This window comes from Episyrphus balteatus, chromosome 4 (assembly GCF_945859705.1).
Source record: "Episyrphus balteatus chromosome 4, idEpiBalt1.1, whole genome shotgun sequence".
Classification (NCBI taxonomy): domain Eukaryota; kingdom Metazoa; phylum Arthropoda; class Insecta; order Diptera; family Syrphidae; genus Episyrphus; species Episyrphus balteatus.
Window position 1 is genome coordinate 5,489,739 of NC_079137.1, and position 20,365 is coordinate 5,510,103.

The 20,365-nt window shown below is 33.3% G+C and overlaps 1 long non-coding RNA gene across 1 annotated transcript in view; it reads right to left on the minus strand.

Moving 5' to 3' along the window:
- LOC129919596 (uncharacterized) overlaps positions 1 to 15,514 on the minus strand; it is a 44,742-nt gene extending 29,228 nt beyond the window's left edge. Inside the window, exon 1 of the long non-coding RNA XR_008773096.1 lies at positions 15,408 to 15,514. This is a non-coding gene — a long non-coding RNA (uncharacterized LOC129919596). The remainder of the gene's footprint in view (positions 1 to 15,407) is intronic.
- Between the last annotated feature and the right edge of the window lie 4,851 nt (positions 15,515 to 20,365).

Consider the following 20,365-nt stretch of genomic DNA (forward strand, 5'->3'; position numbering starts at 1 on the left):
AAGAGAAAAGATTATTATTCTTTTAATTTTATCTGTTTTTGATTTTTTTGTTTTTGTTGGGCGCCATTTAATTTATTTTTGATTTTATATAAAATATAAGTTTCAACAAACTGTAGAAAAAATTAGGGAAAATGTTTTTTTTATATTTTTTTTATTTGGCAACACTATTTTCTGAAAAAAAAGACACCCTGATTTTCAAGTTCTTAATTGAGTTGCAAGAAACAAAGAAAGTTGGAATATTGAGAATCTATGTGAATTTTTAGGAAGCTCAAGTGAAAAATGGTGTGGATTCTTGATATAAAATTGGAAAATTTATGTTCCACAATACATAAAGTGTCAAAAGTGAACCTTTTTCTACACCTTCGGCTGTCGCAGATTTCTACTTGAAATTCGCAACTGTACGATCCACAAATTATGTCTTAAGCCAAGTACCCACTTCTTGTCATACAAAAAATGAATGCATTCCACAATATAAACGACTGGATATTATCTACCAAATTTTTAGCATATGATAAGAACGGGAAACATTCGATGGTAGCATTGCAGATTTCAAAATTTTCCAAATAAATAATTTGAACTTAAAATAGGACTTGTGGAATGTAATGTCAAGACTTCCATCCAAACAATTTTTGCATTTGTAGTTTTTCTAGAATTGAGTACTTATTTGAAAAGGGAAAATTTTGTGAAACGAATCTACTATCCAACCTCAAAGAAATTGAGTATGAGTACACGAAATTGTGTACGTTCCACAAAATTTACCTGAAAATAAAATTTATGAAAAATCAACTTGCAAATTAGAAATCTACAATTCAAGAACTTGGAAATTGAGTACACGAAATTGTTTAGTGAAATATGCAATTTTACGTTCCACAAATTCCACAAATTGAACAAACAATCTTGAATCTATTTCCCATAGTCACTTTCTGAAAATAATATGAAGTGGCATTTTTTTTTGTGGAACGTATTCATAAACTTTTCACGAAATGATTCAAATTTTCATAATAGTGTAACAAGGAACGGAACAATGAACCATCATAAAACCATTTAAGAATCGTGTGAACAATCTTCCCTGGAGAAAAATAAATCGTGTGGAACGTATTTCAAAAGAAATCGCCACCATCCTTGAAAGTTTTTTTGATGGTTCCATGCAAACAAAAAAATAAACACACTCCAAAGAAGCTGGCAATTCTACAATCACAGTGGCAATTGGTGATGCACAGATGTTACCAAAAGATTGTAACTCGTGTTCGGAGCCACTACTATGTGATCCTCTGACTTGAGCAAGATTTATCACTTGAGCTACCGATTTATATTCCTTCGATTGTGACAGTGAATATTTTTTTTTTTTTTTGTTTCAGGAAGGCTAATCGTTTCTTTTTGTTTTTCCTTTGAAAAATAAAAGAAAAAAAAAGAACGAGGACAATAGCATGATTCCCAATAGGAATTGGAGCATTGTCGTTATCAATGGCTGGCAATCGGGAGCCATCTAGTCGAAGTTCGACCGACTACCGACGATGGCAGAGTAGACAAAAAAACTCTCATCCTCCTCTATATCTCTAAGTAAAAAGGGAAATTTGTTGTTTTTGTTTTTCGATATTGCTACTGAATATATTCAGGAACTAATTGAAGATCGTATATTGGAGATGCCAGCCGACACATAGACGATATGCTGATGGTAAGTGAATATATATTCTCTCTCTCAGGGGCAATAGGTGACCTGGATTCAAAAAGGCTTCATACATGGCCTCCGGATGGAGAAAGATGTGGAAGATAGTAGTGTGATTGTGTCGGCTCCCACCAACCAACTGATCGCCGGCAAAGACATCGACGATCGACAATTAAAAGTGACTTTCAATTTTTCGAACTTGACATATAGAAGAAGTGTGGTCTTATATTTACGACAATTGGCGGCAACAATGGCGGCAGATTGAAGAAAAAGTTTTTTTGTGGAATGGTAAAATAGATTCCAAAGATCGAACAGTGGATCATTTGTAAGAAAATTGGACTAAAAACTCAAGACATAATATCGGCTGTCCACATTTTTTCAATCACTGCCATTGCCGATCGACCCAAATGGAGTATCCGCTTTTCAACAAATAATTTCCTGGTTCCACCTACATTTTCATCAGTTTAGTGATATATCTTCCTATCAAGTCTTTCAGTGGTCTTCACATCCACCTCCACATATTTTATACAAAAGGTTCACCATCAAATCAAATCATGCTATGGAAAATCCGCATCTGCAGTTCCGTTCATCGACCTTCCCTTCTCCTAACTTATCAAAGGTTTTCAATGAAGAAACCGCTCGGACCCTGCTCAAGTCATAATAAATATACAAAACTGGTCCGCAAAATGGTTTAGGCTTTTAGAATGGAGCGTAATTAAAACGTACACCTACTCACACACACATCTTGTCTTCCTGTCATTACGTTGAAGAAAAATTGATGCACTCCCGAAGGCTGTCACATGGAGCTATGATCAAGGTGGTTTCTCCTTGTTTGGAACCGATTGCGCGGCCAAGATACATTCGATTTGCTTCTTGTATTTTCAACGTCTTGTGGCTAGTCTTGACCAGAATATAAAAGTTGCCCCCCCAATCACACCCCGCAAATATAATTTCCATGTGCGCATACAAGAGTACCTAAATGTCCTCCATATGAATTGTCCCTTTTGGCCGTGGCCGTGAAAATTAGAAAAGTGCTCGATAAAAATCTCCACCATCATTCTTTTTAATGGGTTTCTCTTTTCCAAGGCATTGAATGCGCATTTGAATGGACCTTGTCTGCTGTTGCCTGATGGTCCTTAATATTCACTTTTTTTTCGCAGAGCAACATTCTTTGTTGGAATTGATTATAAAAGAGCAAGGAGTTAGCACAGTGTAAGGATTTTAATTTATTACGTCAGGAATTATGAGATATGACAATGATTTTGCTGGCAAGGTTCATTAGGATTTTATTTTTTTCTTTCTTTTTTAGTAGATGTTAACCCCGGACGTCAGTTAATTGTGGATGGTGTGTGTTGTGTATGTAACAAACATTTGGTTAATTGAATGTGAGTTGAGTAGAAAAGGGCATCGAAATGAGGTAAATATTTAAAAAGGTGCTACACTGAAAAAAAAAAAAATAGTGTTTTGGAAAAAAAAAATTGGGTAGGTGATTCACTCAAACTGGAAAATTTTATATAAAAAGCTTTTCATCATTATCATCATTATAATCATTGGAAAGGTATTTTAATTCTGAATTCAAAATTTAAAACCAATAACGGTTATATGGTTTGGTTCCGAAGATATCTTCATCCAAAGTTATTTTTTTGACATTTTTTTCTATATTCGGTTTTAAAATAAAAAAATCCACAACAGTCTTGAAGTAAATTCTGCCATCTTCCATTCCAAATCGCTTGTGACGTTTAAGTATTTCATGATGTTGCCGCACACTTTCTAGGTAATGTCATTTGTGTTACAGCAAACTATGGCGGTATAATCGTCAAAGGTGCCCTCTACAACATGTTTCTTAGAAGCAAAAAAAAAAAACCATGAAATGAGTTAAATGAACACATTAACACACAAAACAGAAAAAAAAAACAACCAAAACACTTCACATGGAAACAGAAATGAGGGTCATACAAATGCGCCCAACACTTGTAACGGCCATTTAATTGACCCATATATCACCATAGAACGCATCCACGTACTCAAAACATAGTTAACGATTATGGTAGTTATTGTAAATGGGTGTTTTCTTCTATGTCATCGGTTAAAGGGTGTTCAAGAAATATTTGAACAAAAATTAAAAATGTTAAGTTTTCCTTTTCACATTGAAAAAACATTATTCAAGGTTTGTCAAAAAAACACTTACGTTCCACAAATATCTTTACGCTAATTACACCAATTTCAGAGCATGTTTTCTATTGCATGGGTTAAAGGCAAACGAATTTACAAAACTGCCTAAGATCTACAAAGTCTGTTAATGAATTCTCATACAAAATAAAAATGAATACGTTCCACAAGACATTCCAGCTAAAATTTCCATTTTTGCTGAGTGAAAAATTGAGAGAAACCTCGGCATTGATCACTACCCGTTTTGTGGAACCTAATCTGCAAAAATCTTTACTAAGAAAGATTCTTATGAAGTGAAAAATGAATACGTTCCACATTCAAATTTTAAACACTGTTTTCAATAACCCCTGGTTAAATGGAAAAAAAATGAGGGAAGGGTTCATTTCCTTCTCTTTACTCAGAATATGTTAATTTTTTATCAAGATACGAGTTGTGGAACGTAAGTTTCCAAATTGCACCCCATTTGTTTTCTTTTAATTTAAAAAAAAGCATTCGTATGCTATAAGAACACTTATTGCTAAAAAAAGGAATTTCAGTTTATAGTACTGACATCTCAGAAAGTGAAAAATGAATACGTTCCACAAACTGTTTCATCGAAATAGTCTCGATTTCCTTAAGTAAGATTAGCCTTTACATTTGTTAATAAAGATTTGAAACTGAAAGTGTAGAAACTGTTATCCAGAGTAAGAGTCTAGTGCTAAGCACTCTGGAAAAATGATACGTTCCACAACATGTCACAGGTCAATATTTAAAATTTCGAATACCATAAACAGAAAGTCAAATGTAAAAGGAAGTGAAGCATAGTATTACATTTGCCAATCGAATCATACTATTTTGAAATAGAAGATGTGGAACGTAAATGTCACTCCAATTGAATTCACGATTTAAGGTATTTTTTTACATTCACACTTAAAGGCTGAAACACCCTGTCTCTTTAACTGGTATCTTAAGTGTTTTCTTTTGTAGCAAAAAACTTTTTAAACACGAAACACATGTCTCACACCTTGGGGGCCAGCAGGAAATGCGATAAGTTAGATTCGTGTCCCATCACTAGCAGCACCAAAACAGTGCTTCCAATATATAGCTCTATAGTCGACTTACCTACCATTTGCACATCATACACCCAGCTTGCCGTTACAAAGAGAGGCTTAGTAGTGCATAATATAGTTGGTAATTAGTTAAACGCCTGCCGGGGTAATTAAGACCGCATATTGCAATGTATGCAGCTTCTGCTTGGTTGTTCTGTTGCTTCTGCTGCTGATTCTCTCTTGATGATGATGATGATGATGGTGATGACGCTGCCATAAAGAAAAGTGTCTTGACTGGGTCAAATACCTGTCCAATGTAGATATACAACGGAATGTTCATTTACTACTAACACAATGCCCTTAAGGAGTTCTGGCTATGATGTGGAGCTCTTTGTAGAATATATACATCGTGTTCACCTACGCGCTTTATGTTGTCGTTCGTTCATTCGGTCGGTCGGCTATAGCAAAAAGGAGCAACTATCCCGATCCCATCCACCAAGAACTAGAAAACTTGGAAGTGGATTAATGGAGTTTCACCCATAAATGTCATTGGTTTTTTTGAGCAATGGACGTGTCCAAGTGTTGTGTGTTGTGTTGCGTCCCTAGATTAACTTCCTGACGCGACCGAAGACCGACACCGACACACAATTTGTGACGGTTTAGGTACGAGGAGTATGTGAAAAGAGAATTATTCAGGTCGAAGCTAGAGAGATGACTTTATGTATTATTTTTTCTTTCGTACTTGAAAAAGACCAAGGATGACAGGCACCAGCAGTCTTTTTAGTTCTTCAAGTGGATGTAGGTGCTCCAATTAGTTTTATACTCTCCTCAGCAGCATAAAGTGGAAGTCAAGTATTTTTCTTTTATATATTTTTTTTCATCAGTTTGTCATTTCGAAAAAGAGCCTTTGGCAAAATAATAAGAAGTCGAACTATAAAATTAATGCTAGTTCTTAATTTTGACGTTTTTCGTCGGTAGATTCATTAAAGAGGTATATTTTTTTTTTGTATAAAGAAATACTCATTGAGATTTAGGTTATAGAAATGGAATAAGTTTTAATGAAAGGAAATTAAATTTGCCTTAAGCAAACTTTAATTGACACTCTAAAGAAGTCAATGGTGGAAGTTAAATTATAAGGAAAAATGCACAGAATATGTTTAATAACTGAAAATATTGATTATTGTCATTTCTTACCCTGGAATGTCGGCTCTTCCTATTCTAAAAAATTCATATTTGTTTTCTCTGTCTTGATATCCTTGAAATAGGTTACACAATTCTGAGTAAAAATCTCATGTTTTAATAAATCACCATTAGAAAGCACATTCGCAACACGTTTAAGAACATTCGTGACACATTCGGGACAAGTTCGGGACATGTTAGGTAACTTTTCGGTACGTGTTCGAGGACATGCTTGGGACATATTCGGTACATGTTCGGTACATGTTCGGTACATGTTCGGTACATGTTCGGTAAATGTTCATTACATGTTCGGTACATGTTCGGTACATGTTCGGTACATGTTCGTTACATGTTCGGTACATGTTCGGTACATGTTCGGTACATGTTCGATACACGTTCGGTACATGTTCGGTACATGTTCGGTACATGTTCGGTACATGTTCAGTACATGTTCGGTACATGTTCGGTACATGTTCGGTACATGTTCGATACATGTTCGGTACATGTTCGGTACATGTTCGATACATGTTCGGTACATGTTTGGTACATGTTCGGTACATGTTCGGTACATGTTCGGTACATGTTCGGTACATGTTCGGAACATGTTCGGTACATGTTTCGAACATATTCAGGACACGTTTGGGACATGTTGGGGGCAAGTTCGGGACACGTTCGGGACATAGTCGGAAAACGTTTCGGACATTTTCTGTACTGAATCGCCGCCGTATGACCCTCAACGTTGCTTTATTCAAAATGCTAAAACAACCAAACTACGTGCCCAAAACATTAAAAAAAACATAGATAATGCTCTATGAGTCGATAATTAAATAAAAATAATTATTGCACAAATAGTTGTCGCTACTTTTTGCAGTTCTGACTGAGTTCAATTAAGTGTCATTCTCTCTGACTCATCATCAACCGAATAATTATTATTGGCACACAAGTCGTCGTTCCTTTCCATCAAATTCCACACATCAGTAGCATCACTGTTAGACAATTAAATTTAAATTTTCACCTTAACAAAAAAAAAAAAAATCACAAAAATGCAATTCAAATGCCACAGCCCACATCTGTATGTGCAGTCATCACAAAACCGTCATCATCATAATCATCAACGCCCCATTGGCAATTTGCCCCCAAACCTAACAAAATGCATCAAACAGCACGAGGCTCCTCTCTCTCTTGTAAAGTCAAAGTTCTTTTACGAAGCACATCATCATATACCTACATTGTGTTCCATTCGGCTTGTGTTTTGTTTGTAATGATGTTTTCAACTCAACAACAACCGGGAAGCCATTAACCAGCAGCCACCTCAAATTTCATTGTTGATAGGTTGTAGGTAGGTAAGGTACCCTATATCACATTGTACGAGTATAATATAAAGATTCAGTAGCTCAAGCTCTGTTATGCCGATGCCTTTTAGATAGACTCAGGCCATGGCACATGGCAATTTTTGCATTCCACTACTACCATAACACAGTAGGGCCCTGTCTGTCATTAAGTTTCGATTTCCTGGACATATAAAATTAATCGAAATCAATCAACCATAATAATAAAATGACTGTAATAAATCAGTGTTGTCGAAAGTACTTTAATAGTACTTTTGATACTTTTTTATTAGAAAAGGACTAGGATATTGTTAAACAAACTGTAACTGTTTTGAAAATGTTTAAAAAACCTGATAAAATTGTGTATTGAATTGGGTGCGATGGCACATAAAATTACTATAGTACTAAACACTAATTTCATTAAGTAGTCAAAAAGGTAGCAAAATCCTTAAGCTTATTTATCAGAAGAATTTGTTTACCTTTCTGACTCAAGATTGATAGTTTTTTGAAGTCAGTGTGTAAACTCTTATATCATTTCAAAACCGACAGCACTGTTATTTAGTAGTAAAAAGGTAGTGAAAGCTTTAAATTTTATACTAAAGAACTTTTTGAGTTTTATAACTCTGGTTTGAAGCCAATATACAAACTCTTACATACATCGCATGTTTCTAATTCGACAGCACTGTCATTTGCATATGAAAAGGAGTATTGAAAGTACTTATGGCCTTCTTCGTCTTCATACCAATTTTTTTGATTTTTGTCGAATACCTCATCTATACTTCTGTGGATTGTGTGTAAATGCACAGTGATTTCTTGACAAGTTTCCATATGAATGATGGCATAATAATTAGGAACAAAAAAAAAGATTCACGTACCAATAACATTTCTGACGCGGAACACGCTCATAAATCATACCACCAACCCAGGAATCATTTTTAAGTTGTACCTTTTTATAAGAAGCATCAAAGACATGTATAACGCCCTCTTTTGATTGTTATCAAACAGCTTGCAGCCATCACAAGCTGCAAGCACAATGTGTGTATAGGAATTACATTTCCTGACATTATATAGATGGGCCAGCAATGATAAACAGGGATCTGGCGAAATGTGTTCGAGGTGAAGTTGTTAGTGGATGTGGAAGACCAGTGTTGCGCTTGTTCGGCCGAGTGCACGCAATTTTATGCTTTGTTGACCGTGAAAATGTATTTTTTGGTTGGTTAGCGGAAGGGTGATTTTTTGTGTATTTTCCATTCCGACAAATTGGTTTGACATATATGGGGAAATTTTGACAGATACATGATTTTAGAAGATTTTCATAATAAAATGACAAATGTGTCAAAGTTTGACAGTTGGCCTGATTTCTCAAGTGTCACTTGTCATTTTTAATGACATTTTATGGAAAAAAGTGTCATTCTAAGTTTGACAGATGGAAACCTAATAAATATCGCCACCTACTTGTGATTCAGAAAAAGTACCTTTTGATATTTTATAATTAAATCACTAACCACAGGTGTCGTCTCTTTTATCGGTTACATTAAAGTCATTTTTAATTACGTGGTTGTCGTGCACGAAATACTAAAAATACCACCCGGAGTGATTAGAAGTTTGTCACTTCTACACTTTTCTGATGGGTGGCTATCCTTGGAACGATTCTTCTCCTCGCAATCACAATAATTATTTGTACCGACGACGACCTGAAGGTGTCTTTATATAGTTGGTATGTCTTCGGCATAATAACGTGCGTACCGATGATGACGGTGGTATTGTGTACAATGTCCATCATCTTTTGCGGCATGATTGGTGTGTGGTTTTTGGTTTGGTTTGGTTTGCCCTTGAGGTTCTTTGGTGGTCTTTTCTTCTTGATGGTGAGCGCAGCAGACAGACTATGGCAATCGATGGCGGTGGAAGCGTTTACAAAGCGTTCTTCACACCTTTTTTTTTTTTTTTTTCCTGTGTATTGCTGTTCAAAGTTGAGTGCGTGATGGTCAAGTGGTGGTCGATCAGGTGGCGCGGAATATTGGCATTGTGGCATAATGTAGCCGCAAAATGAACAATTGCATTTTAATTTCTTTTAACAGCAAACGTTCAATGAACTGCGCACAACAGAGTCAGCGGGTGGTCATGAAAAAGTAAGTACTTAGTTGTCAATTTCTTGGAACTTGGTGGACAATAACACCGGCACACAAAAAAAAAAAAGTGTCATGAACCAGAAACCAGACCTATCTTTTTATATGTTTTTGGACCCGCTGAATCCGAATTTCAAGTCCGTTTGGCCCCGTCACCCTCCAGTTTTGAGTAATATGCAAAAAACTCAAAAAAAGGTAGTTTTTGGGGTCTTTTTTACACTTTTCTCAAAACTGGAGGGTGACCGGGCAAAACGGACTTGAAATTCGGATTCAGCGGTCCCAAAAACATATAGAAAGATAGGTCTGGTTTCTGGTTCATACAACTTTTTTTTTGTGTGCTAACTGTCGCGACATGTCGCTGTCATACCCGGCACACAAAAAAAAAAGTTTCATGTACCAGGAAGCAGACCTATCTTTCTATATGTTTTTGGGACCGCTGAATCCGATTTTCAAGTCCGTTTTGCCCGGTCACCCTTCAGTTTTGAGAAAAATGCAAAAAACTCCAAAAAAGTCATAAAAATTCAAACAAAATGCACTCACAGCTCAAAACTGGAGGGTGATGGGGCCAAACGGACTTCAAATTCGGATTCAGCGTGCCCAAAAACATATAGAAAGATAGGTCTGGTTTCTGGTTCATGACGATTTTTTTTTTTGGGTGCCGGTGTAATTAAGAAAAAAAAAAACAACTTTGGTTTGATAAATATCGGCAACTATTTTTACTAGAAACTTCAAGTTTTCACACATTAATAGATCGTGACTAGAACTTTCCAGCGAAGTATCATTTGAAGGATTTTGGAGAATTTTTTTTGAAATCCTAACCTAAATTTTTTCTGAAAAATTAAAAATTTCACCAAAATGTATCGTTCGAATTTTGCAAATTCAAACTGTGCAAATTCAAACTGGTTTCAAAACATGGATTTTGAGAATAATTCATACAAAGATTGGTTTTGAGCATGATTTAAGATAGTAAAACTGTGCAATCAATTTAACCGGGTTCGTAAGTTTGACGACATTTGCGATATTTTTATGTTGGTTTTTATTAACTTTTCCTAATAGCTATTTCTGTATAATAAAAATTTTCAACCTCTATTACATTTAATAGAAAATCTAATTTTCTAAAAAAAAGTATGAGTTTAAACTTTGTAAAAAATTGGACTGCTGAAATTAGGACAGCTACCAAACACGTAAAAATGAAACGATTAAGAAAAAGTAAGGCGATTGCTTTGTTTTGACAAAATATCGATACTCCATTGTTAGTTTTTCATTTACCGTTCTGAAGAAGTATTGATTAAATTGTCAAAAACTCGTATAAATCATCGATTTTCAAAAAAAAATAAAATAAATAAATACTTGAAACAAATTTTTTTTTAATCTCTTTGAAAATTGAATAGTAGGTACCTACCAACTTTCTCTTTGGAAAAGGTTTATTGGAATTATACAAATTTTTAGATAAAAATTTATAAAAGAATATTCTTAAGCTATTTTTAAGAAATTTAATAAAAAAATAAAAAATTATTAAAATTTTTTATCAAAATAACAAAAAACAACCCTTTAAGATCGAGAAAAATATGCAATTTAGTTTTTTAGATGACAAAGAATTTTTAGAACCGATTTTCGAGTGTAAGTTCGACTTAGAGGGAGTCGACTGTATATATTTTTTTATTTTTCCTTAATTATAACATTATGTTCACCACTTAAATTTGCTTTTAGAAAGTCGTTTACAAAAAGTAAAAAAAAGTTGGTTCTATGTCAGGTTCTTCCGAACAATAACTATTCTACCAATATTTTTTTTATTTAAAAAGTAGGACCAACAAATTTTTTTTTTATTTATAAAATTCTTTGGAACCGTATTTGGAAAAAAAAATTATTTTTTTTGTTTCAGTCATATGGCGTACCGTTAATTAATCCAAATCCTTATGTTCGCAGTTTTAAAATCGTTTCAGTGGCTTAGGCTGCAGTTTTCAAACCATATATACCTTACTAGAAAACAGTCTTCTTGTTAATATAAGCATACAGTAGAACCCGCTTATCTTACCCGTTCAACAGAAAAACCCAAATATGTATATTACAAATTACATGTTATTCCTTCGAAATTTAAATTGTTTTCATTGAAAAATTAGCATAACTTTAAAACCTTTTTACAAGAAATAAACCCAAGCGGGTTGGAATGTAATAACAAAAAAAAAAAAAAGCGAAACTGTGAACTGCTGCCAATAGGAAATAAACTTGTTTCAGCGGTTTCTTTTTTTTTTGCAGAATAACGCTCAAAATATGTTATATTGGGTAAATAAAAAATCATGACCTGGACGAGTCCGGAAATATAACAAAATATGTAGCTTTTAAAATAAAAATAAACATGATTTTTTTATTTGAAAACGGTTGTTTTTTTAAATGGCCAAAAAATATGACGAAAGTTAAAAATAAAATTAAATTAAATTTTATTTCATAAAAGCTTATGTGAATTCCGAGAATTTAAGAGCAAAAAGTCATTTAATGTGGGAACCAAAAATTGATAACTGCAATGCTAGCGCACATCGAGTTCCGACTCTTTACTGATCAGCGCAAATATAATGAGAGTGATAAAAAGGGGGTTGGGGTCGAAATTCTGTATGTTGCAAAATTCTGTATTCAAAATACTGTATGCCAAAATACTGTATGTCAAAATTCTGTATGTGCAAAATGCTGTAGGAACAAAATTCTGAAAGTCAAAATTCTGTATAGCAAAATTCTGGTTGGTCAAAATACTGTATTTCAAAATTCTGTACATCAAAATTCTGTAAATCAAAATTCTGTAAAAATGCTGTAAAAAATATCGTTTTGATAATATAAAAAAGTGCGCGCGCACTTTTTTACATTATCAAAAAGATATTTTTTTACAGCATTTTTACAGAATTTTGATTAACAGTATTTTGCCGTACAGAATTTTACAAAACAGAATTTTGCATGTCAGTATTTTGTTCATACAGTATTTTGAGGTACAGAATTTTGTATTTACAGTATAATGACGTACAGAATTATGGTATTACAGTATTTTGACCCCACAGAATTTTGTCGTACAGAATTTTGACAAGCAGAATTATGACCCGCTCCCATAAAAAGGATGGGGAGCTATCTCTGAAAGTGTCTATTTACTCATACAGTCTTGGGTTTTAATTTTTTCAATTATGACGTTGAAAATGTAAATCTACGTATTTGGGCTGTAGCTCGATATAGAAATAAATAGACAGACAAACCTGAATTGGAAACCAAATTATTTTTTTTTTCAAATTAACTATTTAGCAACTCCATGCTACCCAGACCCACCCCAAATAAAGTAATGGTCTTTTAAAAATTCTATTACATTTAACTTATTCTAAACAAATACCTGCCAAAAATACTGAATTATACACCGAGAGGGAAAAATATTTTATGAGTACCTATTCATTAAAAAATATGATCAAATTCAATCAAAAACTTTTACTGAACCAACGTTTGATGTATAATTAAATTGGTGAATTCAACAGGTTGAAGAAAAACGAAAAAAAATCAACCCACCACCTCCCTCAAACTAAATTATTTCAGTTTATTGTTTTTTCTTTCGTTTTCAAATTGATACCTGTACTTGGCTAAAAGTCAAAAGCCATTGGCACACTTTTTCTCTGTATTCTGGGGGGAGTCTTGAAAAAAACCAACAAACAACCACCTACGTTTCCAACAACACCGAGCACTATGAATTGTGCAACGTATTTTTTGTATAGCAGGAAAAAAAACAATTTTCCAAAAAAGTGGAGCAAACCAACAAGCACTTATTTTCAACCATAAACCTGCATTAAAAAAAAAAACAGTCAGCCAACAGTTGTACACTCGGGTATAATCTTCTAGGTATTTGGCCAATTTCTTTAATGGATCAGTGCAGCCAGCAACCAGCAGCTATTGGAACCGAAAGATCCTATTTCCAATCCACCTTACTTCTATTTTCTATGCTTCTTGTGGTAGTAAGGTGGTGATCCAATTTCAAATGTTGGTTAGTGTTCTCCGCCCTCATCGATTATGATGAGGCAAAAAAGTGCTAAGCCAAAGCTGAAGCTGTGTAATTCTCTGCACGCGAAGGAGCTTTTATTATTATTATCGTTTTGCCAGTAAAATAAAATTCAATTAAATTGACCACCACACAGTCTGTTGCAGCCACCGAGTTGAACTATTTGAGGTTTTTGACCATATTCTTTCTTCTGTATCAAAACCAACGACTTTTGCTTTAGGGAGTTACTCTATTCAGCCTTAACTTCGTTGCCGCATCGACTTCAATTGATTTCGGTGGCAAAGTGCTACAATTTGTGAAACTGTGGCACACTCTTTGGGTGATTCCAATTCAATAGCCCAAACAATGTTAGAGGATTATTAATTTTTTTTTTTACTGTGGGCGGTTATAGAGGTTGGGCTAATATTACTGGCAGTGCATTTCTAGAGATCAGTGATGTGGCAAAGAGGTGGATCGTTATACATATCCTGGTTGAAATGCTGCAACACCGTTCAGATACACTTATAGTGTCTTTGGGTTCATAGGAGCTATGCAAAACAAAAGTGAGAATTTAGTTTTTCTTAGACGAAAGTTGTTATTAAAATTTAATTGAACCCCAGAGTAAACGATTGTGGACATTGTTGCAACATAAAGCATTTTTTTTTTGCGAGTTAAAAATCATGGGTGGCAAAGTTGACGAAACTGCTTCAGGTGGCAATTAAATAAAAGTTTGTTAGAAAGATATTAAATTAATTTTTTTTTGTTATTGACACAGGACCAATTGATTATTCTTTTTGGTATGATAGTGAATTAATTAAAAACACACTTTTTGGGAATATGTCCAATATAACATTGAAAACAATATTTTATATATGAAATTAAAGGTAACATTGTAGGCTATCTAATAATGACAAAAAACTATTATGTTCTAACTGAATATTTTGATATTTCTATGCGTCAAAGGCCTCGTTCGAAAAATCAATTCCCGAGAAGTAAACACCTATAATATCTTATATCTCAAAACTTGTTTAAAATGAAAAATATTTTTGATACAGATTTGTAGACAGTAAAAATACATTTCATTTCATACGAATATGATTTTTCTAAGTTATATATTACGCATTCTCATTATTTGCAACAATATCTGAAATCTCAATTTTTAGATGGGCAAATTCAACCTCAAATATCTCGACTCTCTCATGAACGATTTAAAAAAATATTTCACACACATAATAAGCTCAACGCCACCTTTAATTTGATACCAAATTCATTTCTGTACACGCCTTTAAAATTTACCTATTAATTTTTTTCACTTTAAACAAAAAAATTTTTCGGATATCGATTTTTTTAACGGATATCTGTTCAAATTCGAAAATTCAATTTTTTCTATTGGCCACCTATATTTCATTAAGCGAACTACAAAATGTATTTTAGTTTATTGACAGCCGTAACGAAAAAGTTAAACTAAACGAAAATATCAAAGTTCACAACCATCACAACTATTTATCAAAGACACACATCAATTATTGTATCTACTAGAATAATATTCCAATGCTTTTAAAACTGTAACAAAATTGTTGTCATTGTCATGTATATTTTAAGGAGTAAGAAAAAAGAAAATAAAAATGAATTTATAAACAAAAACTGTGATGCGAAAATAGGCTATTTGTTAAATTTAAAGATGAAAAAAGAATTTATAAAGAACTGTTATATTTTTTTTTTTAAATAATTTTGAACAACAATTGTTGTGAAGGGTAAGTACAATATCGTCAAAATAAAATACAAAAAAAAATGACTTCTTAAAAAAAAAACATAATTCCTAAAAGTATATCACTTGTCTATTAAATTGCAAATTTTAAGTTATTTATTACTAAGAAATACCTTAAAATAAAATTTGAAGAAAGAATTACTTACCCGTTTTTGAATTCTAAAATCGTGGAACTTAATGTGAATGTTAAAATGGAAATTACATCCAATTTCTTTGAAGATTCCGTTTTGATTCGAGTTGTGACTCCTTTTCTGTGAAAAAAAAGAAAACAAAATGTGAAAAAAGAAATACGTTCCACAAAATTTTCACATTATTTTTCTTTTGGATAAGACAAAAAAAAAAAAACTGTTGAAATTGCGGGAAATGGTTTGGTATTGATGTTAAATTAAAGTTGCAATTTAAAAAAAAATTGTAAATGAAGGCAATACGTTCCACAAAATCATTCCCTTTCTTTTTCATTAAAGACTACCTGTATTTTAGACCAATTTGATAAGCTACTTCGATTGATTTGCACATATGAAAAAAAAAAGGTACAACGAAGAGATGCATATATGTCTAAATTTATTTTATTGAAAATCTTTTTTTGCTACGATCCACAATTTACATCACTATTTTCATCAATATATTTCATTTTAAGCAATGTGGATAGTAAATTTAGAAATTTCATGCAAGTGTAAGAATTTCACTAAAAGAGTTAAAATTAGAAAAAGAATATGTGGATTATAAAACTTTCAATACGTTCCACAGTATTTATCGCGTTATTTTCGTCACTCTTTCAATGAAGAAACAAGAGAAAACTAAAATTCAATGGTAAAATGTTCATGTTGGTTGATTTTAACAAATTCATGTGAAAGGAAAAGTGAATAGGTTCCACAATACTTTCCAACGTTATTTCTATTTTACAATATCTAGCGAAAATTTTCATTCGCCAGATTTGAACAAGCTATATTACATCCTTTTTTCAACTTTACGATTTTCAATTTTTTAATGAAAAGACAAAAACTATAAAAAAATAAAAACAACAATATTTTCCACAATTATTTTCATTCATGCATAAACTTCAATTTCGCAGCATATGAAAACATAAAAAACACTGAAAAAAATCTAGCTTTTCTAAATTTAAGACTTTGTTTCGAAAATTTGTATTTAGTTCTATGGGAAAAGAAATATTAATTCAAAATCGTTCACGTAGAATTTTCAGCAATACATTCCACAACTTTTATTATTATTTGAAGTTATTCGTTTGACAAATTTAAATTGGTAATATGACTCTTTAAACATTGTGGATTGCATTCATTTTAAATTTCACAATCCTTAAAATAAGAATCTGTGGAACGTAAGTTTCTGTGTTTTCCTTTCACTTGTATTTGCTTTTCCTCTTCTGTAGAATCTCTTCTGTGAATTGTATTGACCCTTTTTTTTAAAGCTCAGTGCACCATTAGCAACTCAACTAACTGAATGGCAAAGAAAATAATGTACATTTCGATGAAGAGTAGTGAATAGAGTGAATATAAGAAAAGGATGATGTTGGTTTTCTCTCCTACTCCTGACATCCATAATAAACATGACGGACTTAAATGCTAAATAATATAATATTCTGTCCGTCTGCCTGTCCAGCTGTCTGGCATGTCTGTCTGTTGGCCTGTCTATTTGTCCGCATCCACATCAAAGCTCTGGATTATTCCGTCCAATTAATCCAGGTGAGATGCACACAATGTGTACCTACCAACCTTTACTCTATACCCGTTTGTATTCGTACTCGCCCATCGTTTTTGCGCCACCACTCTTCTTAACACACAAATTCAACTCCCCAAAGAAGAGAAGAGAGATGGGTCAAGGATTGGAAAAAGGGGCTTTCGAAGAGGGTTTGAGGTTTGTTTCGTTTCGTTGATGATGGTCGGGAGGAAATGCGCCATCTTATGCGTGTGCTTGACTTGGTTAAGCTGCTCCAAAAGGTATAGAGTTGAAATGATGGGTATGGGTTTGGGTACTTTTGCCCTTCACTTACCTGACCATAGAAAACCCAAAGAGATTTGGAGAGTGAGGTAGAGTTGAGAAGAGAGAGATCCTGTGTGAATGGATCTGTCCGGTGGATTTGGATTTTGGATTTGGGTTTGCTTTTGTGGTCTTGGCCTTTTGTCAGTTTTCAAATATATCTTTCATTTCACCATATCATTGGTCATGTCCGTTCACATTAGCCTGTCATGCTGCGTTTGTGCGTTCAGGTTCCTTTTGGCAGGATGAAGGCTGTGAGTTCTGTTTTGTTGGTCTTTGGGTATAGTATAGGGATTGGGATTGGGTTGTGTTGTGCTGTTTGCTGATGTTGCTGTGGCAATCAGTGTGCCAGAGGTTTCCGATATATTAAATGAAATTGTCGGCATCACCTGGGTAGACAGATAAATCAATTTCGGGTCTTGTAGTCAGGTTCTTGAGTGTGTCTCTTTCTCTTTTTCTCCTTCTTGTGGAAAGATGGTGAGATCTCTGAGTTGGATGATGATGATGATGGTGGTTGTTTTTTTTAGTTCGGTTCTGTTCAATTCAGTTCGGTTCGGCTTCTTTGGTTGTTGATATAGAGCTGTGCGAGTGGAATGATGGAGATGGGTATGGGGGATAAAAATGGAGATGATGGAGCGGCAACTTGTTCTGTTTGGTAAGATGCCGAGATGAAGTTTACAACAAGATATTTTCTGTATTTCTGACAGTTTGACATTTATCTTAATGATAAATGACACACAAATTCGGTAGCTCTATAAATGGGATTTTAATTGTGTTGTGGGATTCTTTCTGTCGTTTTTTTTTTTTTTTTGTGGATTTTATTGTTCTTTGGTTTTATTTTGTGTTTATATCGTTGGTAGTAGATTTGTTGGGCTTAGAGTTATTTTTATTATTTCAATGGAAAAATTGATTTTGTTGGAAGAGAAGAATATTTTATGGTTCTTTGAGGATATGGAAATAATATTTTATGCATATTTGACAATATTGTATGAGAAAGAAATGAAAAATTCCACTTTTGAATACATTCCACAATCTTTCCCAGTGCTGTACAATAAGTCAAACTAAAACTGTCTTCGTAACAGTCTCAGAGAATTGTTAAGAAAAGAGAAAGATGATAATAATTTGAAGTCAGAGTTAAATTATGGCTCGGATGTCAAGTAGGATTCAGGCTCACATTTGTTTCGTCTTAACTCTCTGTGCTGTTCGAAATAACCAGTTTTTTCGAATGCAAATGAGCTGCAAATTAACGACCACGACACGAGTGTGTATCGAATTGACTTCAACTGTAGATTCGATATGCCGTTTATGAATCTCATCTTAGCTGATGGTGTCAGTTCGAGTGTATTGTGTTCTTTTTCTGAGTGCAGCCGCTGGACTTTTCAAACGAGTTGTCATATTCTTGAAATATAGTTATTTTTTTGTTTAATTTTTTAAGGATTCATTGAATTATTTTAAATCACTTTTATTCAGGCTGGGTTGTGTGTGAGAACCAGGTGATTGGAATGTAATTGGATACTGGATATTAATTAAAAAATATCAAATCTAAATATTCTTCAAGGTGAAGGATATTGTTGTATGTTGTTTTTTTTTTTTGAAAAGAGAAGTGGATTGTAATGAATTTTTGGTTCCACAACTTTTTTTTTAACCAATCTTATTTTAGCATGTGATAACATTTTAAAAAATTAATAATAAAGTGTTATTAAGATTGTGGATTGTATTCATTTTACAATCCACAAGGAAAAAGAACTGGGAAATTTAAAATAAAAAATAGAAATAACTTTAAAAACCATGAATATTACAGTTTACCAGAGGTAAAAACAAAACATTCAGTTGAAACTAAATATTTACAGAGAATCGTTCCAAATATGTAATTTTAAGTACTATTTTATTTTCAGTTTATGTTACTTGTCTTAAAAGTGTTAAAATTGATTCTATGAGCAGTTTTATGTTTTGGAACGTATTCAGTTCTCATTGTTTTCAGATTCAGTTTATTAATTTAAAATAAAAATGAATACGTTCCACAAGATGTCACAAATGGAAAACCATTTTTTGAACATGTTAATGGACATTTTTTTGGGCATAAGAAAAAACTAAACATTCGTAAATGGAACAACTTTAATAAGAATTAAGGCTGTGGAATGTAAAGCTGAAAGTTCAACGTATGTTGTTTTCTATGACTGTTTCACTTCAACTGAGTGGCTTCAAAGAATAAATATGTAACGTCATTATTTCCCTATATTCTTACAAGCTAACAGAGTCACCATACGACTCGTTAAATATTGTGGAACGTAAATTGAAAAAAAGTGCTAAGCTTTTAAAATCCAAATTTAAAGTGTGAACCCATTTTTACATTGCCACCACAAATTTCCTTCCAATAATTTTCCAAAAAAAATCAATTGCATAGTCCTTGTGCAAGGATAGCAATTAATTTTCCATTTTCACCTCGAAAAAATGGGAAGAAAAGGACAACGCCAAACATCCTTTTAAATTGGCGGCGATTCTGTCAAGTGCGAGTAAAAATTATTGTACCCATCGAAGGATGCTATTTTCCTATATTTACTTCAGCACCACCACCGTTTCGTGGAAGCACTGCACACAAAAGATACTCAAATCAGGGAGTTCATACAACCAGGAGCGGCACAAAATCAGAATCCATATGCAAGGAACACCAAAAATATAATGGAAATGCTCGAAGCAATGAACAGAAAGAAATTTAATTGACTGCAAGAGCTGCACTTTAAGCTAAGATATTGCCGTAAGATATCATCATAGGACAACTCATCCCGGGCAGTCCATCATGATAAAGGTCATCACAAGTTTTGGATTGGAGCAAATTAAGTTTTAGTTCAATTTATTTGTATGTCCTTCTCAAAAAAAAAAAAAACACTTGAACAATTGATTTACAAAGATTGTTTGTCTTGATAAAATACTTTTGTGATGAATTGTACTTTGATAAGCTTTCCATTACAACTTATCCTTTAATTAAATGTGCAGTTATGACTTCGAAGCAACTCCGGCCCTGTGTTTCAGTCAACAATGAATATTCTTTCTTTGAAAGTTATGTCGCTGGATATGATACCTTCGTTTAATAAATTTACTTTTAATTTTT